Raw genomic sequence first — 5,396 nt, forward strand, 5'->3', positions numbered from 1 at the left:
TTGGATATTACTACTTTGTACACAGTTCTTACTCTCCACATATAGGCTGCTTCTTAACTTCTCATCGGGTGATAGCAAGTACTGAAATCCTGTTTTAACAGAATAGTGAAATAGTAAAAATGACTCAGTGACTTAAGTTGAAAACAGTACATTGGTACATGGCTCTTGCACTTGGTTATCAGGAATGTACAAATGTCTTTATTCAAAAATACAAAATAAATTATCTATAGGCATGGACAGTAGTAAACCATTGTATGTTGTCAACTGAAACCAGTAACTGATGGTCATAGTGATTTTCTTAAACGTCAGCCTTTTCTCTAGTCATTTCCTTCAGCTGACTTCTCTGAAGTTATAGGTGAGGCGCACTGCCTTGAACTCCCTCTCACAGTTCCCATTAGTAATGGTAAAGCACTGCTCTAGGAATTAGAACACGCCGCTTCCCATACATGCCGCTGCCCATGCATACCACCTCCCATTCCATCCATTCCACCAACTCCAGGGTCTTTCTCTTTAGGAATTTCTGTGACTACAACTTCTGCTGCAGTTAACAGGCCACTCCAGCAGTGTCCAATAAAGCAATTCTTACAACGTTAGTTGGTTCAATGGTTCCTTTTCCCACTATATTCACCAAACACATCATTATAACCAACTTCTGAGGAACTTTGCATAGCTTTTCTCAACTATCAATGATCCCTCAACACCTGCATTCTTAAGCAATGGTCGTTGCAGGAATTTTGAGTGGTTTTAAGAAATAATTTGTATACCGATATGTTTTATTTTCATTAGCTGGAGTTAATGAGTCCAAGGCTGGAATGCACCGAAGCAGGGCACGACCCCCTCCCAGAAGAACACCTTCCTGAACAGCAGCTCGTGTGGCATTGAGGGCAATTGTTACTCTTTCTTTTCATTCACTTCAGCATCGCTTGTCCCACCAACCTTCAGCACAGCTACTTCATCTGATAGTTTTGCCAGATGTTCATTTAGTTTTTCCTTTTCATATTCACTAGTTGTGATATCTAACTGCTCGATGATTTCTTGAATACGTCTTTCAGTTTGAGCCTTGTCTCCTTTTCCTTTCAAGAGCATGACATCATCTTTGGTCACAGTGACTTCAACTTTTTGTAAGTCATGAGGCTGAATGTCCTCAAGATTTAGAATCAGTTCTTCTCCAAACATTGCACCATCAGTAGCAATAGCCATGTCTTTAAACTGGTTCTTTCTATTGTTACCAAAACCTGGAGCTTTGACTGCTACAACCTAAAGACCAACTTGTAGCCTGTTCAAAACGAGTGTACTTAGCCCCTCTCCTTTGACATCTCCCCCAATTATGACCGAGGACTTACGGGAGCCCGGGAAATTTCCAGGGCAGGTACAATGGACTGGACACTTGAAATTTTCTTTTCACTCAGTAGAACACAGGAATCTTGGAATTCACATTTCCAACCTTTTGCTGTATTAATAAAGTATGGATAAATATAACCTTGATCAAACTTTATGTCCTCAGTAATTTCTAATTCATTATACAGGGTTTTTCTATCCTTTACCGTGATGATGTCCTTTCTTACAACCTTTTTCATTGCATCACAAATGATGTCGACAATTTCTTTATCTCCATTTGCAGATCATAGCAACCTGAGCATTTTCTTCAGGAGTTGTCATAGGTGTGGACTGCTTCTCAAGTTCAGTTATAGCATCAGCAGCTGGCGTACACCCCTCCTGATCTCCATTGGATTAGCACCTTTGCTAATCTTCTCGAAGCCTTCCTTGGCAGTAGAGCATGCAGCACTGTAGCAGTAGTGGTGCCAGCCCCATTCTTCTGTTGTATTCTTGGCAACATCTTGAACAAGTTTAGTGCCAATATTTTTATATTTATCTTTTAAGTAAATGGACTTTGCAACAGTCACATCATCTTTTGGTACTTGGGGACTTCCCCGCTCTGTTCAATAATCACTGTCCTTCCCTTAGGCTCCATAGTAATGGCTACAGCATCAGCTAAAAGGTCTACACCTTAAAGCATTAAGGCTTGGGCATCTGCACCAAATTTTACATCTTTGGCATAAACCCACGTGAGATGAGGAGCCAGTGCCCTGGATACTGGCCTCATCTGGTGAAGGACTTCGTATAATTGAAGCATTTCTGTGGGTCAGCTACAGGTGTGCAGGCGGTGAGGCAGGCCATTCCGAGCAAGTGAGGGACAGAGCGCAGGGCACATACATCAATGAACTCGTGACCCCCAGGTGAATAGTATTCTTTTAAATTGTGGCATTTAATTCCATAGATAGACTATTTTTTTATATTCTGATATTGATAAATATTTAGCGCATTTCATTTTTTTACTATTTTAAAAATGCAGAATGAATGAACACCGCTAGACATAATTTTGTGCATGAGCAAATATTTCTCTAGGTACTAGGAAACAAAATTATTGGGTGTCTGAAAATTGTGGTAGGTACTGCTAAATTGGCTTCAGTTAGCACCAATTACATTCCAAGTTTTAACTTTGGTAAGTTTGATAGATAAAAATATGTGATGATTAAATTTGATCTTTACAGGTTATTAACACAGTTGAACATCTTTCCAGTTTTGACTATGACTATTTCATCTATGAATTTCCTATCTTGTCCTTTGTTCTTGTTGTGGTGTTTGACTTTTTCTTACTGGTTTGTAGAAGTTTTTATATATTTTGGATAATTTTATCACATGTGGTGAATATTTCCTCACAGGCTGTTGCTTGCTTTAACTTAACTATTATTATTACTTTAAGGTGCAGAAATGAAAATTTTACCTAGTTATATCTGCTAGTGGGTGGAGTCACTGTGGGGAGTTCAAAGTTAGTGTGCATGTACCTATGGTCTTTTTGGACGATTTCATGGCTAGACAAGATGTTGGAGGCAGCTCCCTTCTGGGAGTCTGTCTGTCCTTCATACCAGGGTTGGGGCAAACTTGCTGTTTATCTGTCCCTCTTCCTTTTGGGTCTAGTAGATTGATAAGAACTGAGATTGGACATCAGGGTGGACATAACAGAGCAGCCTCTGACCTTCTTTGAACAGTGGATATGGAGACCTGTCTGATTGTGGAAAAATGAGTCCTCCACGTAGCTTGGCTTCGTTCACTGGAGTCCCATACTGGTGTTTGGGACCAAAGCTCCAGCTAATAGTGAAATGTTACTTTGCCTTGTTCATTTTGCGTAAATTTCTTTTGGGGTCCTTGAGAGGTGGCTGGATCCAGGTATTCAGGAGTCCCTGGTCAGATACCATCAAAATATCACCCTTTACCTTTTAATAGCATCCTGTTATCTTTATTACACTCAATGGAAATAGCATCAAAGGAATAATTTATAGTAGGGGGAGTGAGAGTCTGTAGCAAGGTAAGGACTCCTTAGAAAGGAATAGAAGGAAGGAAATGGACGCTAGTTGTTGGAACAAGGGACTTGGAGAAAACAGGAAGGAAAGTAGTTAAAGCACCTGTGGGAGTAATTATCTTGGAAGAGATGGGAGCAAGGAATAGGAGACAGAGACAGAAGGGAACTGAAGATGGGAAACATTACATAGAGATTCCAAGTTAAAGAGGAAGAATAATAATAGATATTTTTTAATGTACTGGATGGAAGGAGAAGGAAAAGAAATCAACGACTGAGTTTTCAGATGAAGCTGATTTATCCTGGAAGAGGATGGTGTCATCATCATCATCATCCTTCATGATTACAGTGGCAGCTTCCCCTTAGTCTGCCCTGTCTCAAGCACTCTACACTTGAGTCAATAAGCCATGGCCCACAGGCCTTGTTAGGCCCACCATCTGGTTTTGTAAGTTTTTGTTGAAACAGCCACACCCATCATTTACATATCATTGATGCACAACTGGGGAGGAAGGCAGGTGCAAAACAAGCTCTTTTTGTCTCTGGAAGATGATAGGCTTGAGGGCCTGGTTTTGGGCAGTGCCAGCTACAGTGCAGGATGAGAATGGAGCTAGCAGTGCCCAGGCCACAGGAAGGAGGCGCTCCACCACACAAATGCTGAATCAGTGGAGCACCCGCCAGGGCTGGGCCCTGGGCCAGGCCTGCTGAGCTGCAGGTTCCCACACTGAGGGAACAGAGCAGGGGCTGCCTCAGGAGCTGGGTGTGTACAGCAGAGCACAATCCTCTGGAACTGCCCCAGCCTCAAGGCACTGCTGAGGAATAGGAGACTGAAAGGGGCCCCCCATCTGGGCTCAAATCTCAGGTCATTGATCGACCTGCTGAGTGACCCTGAGCAAGTCACACAATAGTCCTAAGGCTTGGCTTTCTCCTAAAATGGGCATAGAAACAGCATCTCCTTATGGGGTTGTGAGGACTCTCAATGAAACGCTTAGACCAGCGCCTGGTGCATCACAAGGCTGTGGAAGTGAGCTGTTGTCATCATCACTGCCATCGTCATAGGGCATGGGTCAGAGCCACTGCAGGAGCCTCAAAGGCTCCAGCAGCCTTTCCCTGGGCAAGATTGTACAGGGTCTGCCCTCGCTGACCCTGAAGGAGCCTGGGAGCCAGACGGGTCAGGCGGTGAGGGGAGCTGGAGCAAGTGCCTGCTACTGGTCAGGGAGGGGCGGCTACCTCACTTCTAGGCTCAAGACCTCAGAGTGGTGCTTAGGTCAAGGGCCCAGGAGGTAGGGATGAGCTGAGGTGTGTAATCAGAGCCCACAACTCTGTAGCCCCACAGCATGGGTGGAGCTTTATTGGCAAGGACAGACTCTCTGTTTTGGGCTTGAGGGTGATGGTGTGCTGCTCCCACAGTTCTTTCTCCTCACTACCAGGCGAGGAGCTGGTGGGGAATGCGAGGAGGAGTATATTAAACCACAGATACTTCATCATTGAAATGACACCAGGAGGGATGAGGTCAGGGAATGAAAAGCAGGAGCAGTAAATGCCTTTCAAGCCTTTAGGAGAAACGTGCCAGAATGGTCTTCATGATGTCTCAGCAGAGCCCATAGGAGGGAAATGGAATGCAGGCTATCGGGTCTGATCTCTCCACCACCAGCTCCAGGGCCCTACTATGCACAGTCAGACACTGAGAGGAAGGGTCACAGACATTGCGCTCGGTGAGTCCCCGCCAGACTCCATGTCAGGGTCACCCCAGCATGATGATTACAGACAGCCCCTCCTCTGTGATTGCATTTCCTTATCCTCCCAAAACCATCCTTGGGTTGCTACCCGGGTCTCCTGAGGTGTGCACATACCAGACATCACAATGGTAAAAAAAGAGAGAAGGGCAGAAGACAGACAAAAGGCATGACTGCAGGGTACTCTACAAATACCAAAGATCTAAAAGCCTCATTACTTATGATTTTTAAAAAAGCTTCTAAATATGTGACTTAGAAAAGGAGGCCCATTTAGTGAATGGAGCTGGAACAATTGGGTATCCATA

At 44.0% G+C, this 5,396-nt stretch overlaps 1 pseudogene; it reads right to left on the reverse strand.

Annotated features, from left to right (window-relative positions):
• Positions 1–416: 416 nt before the first annotated feature.
• LOC109461198 (60 kDa heat shock protein, mitochondrial pseudogene) lies at positions 417–2,134 on the reverse strand (annotated as a pseudogene).
• Between the last annotated feature and the right edge of the window lie 3,262 nt (positions 2,135–5,396).

The sequence above is a fragment of the Rhinolophus sinicus genome, chromosome 1, assembly GCF_057876585.1.
Source record: "Rhinolophus sinicus isolate RSI-liver-muscle chromosome 1, RSI-T2T, whole genome shotgun sequence".
Classification (NCBI taxonomy): domain Eukaryota; kingdom Metazoa; phylum Chordata; class Mammalia; order Chiroptera; family Rhinolophidae; genus Rhinolophus; species Rhinolophus sinicus.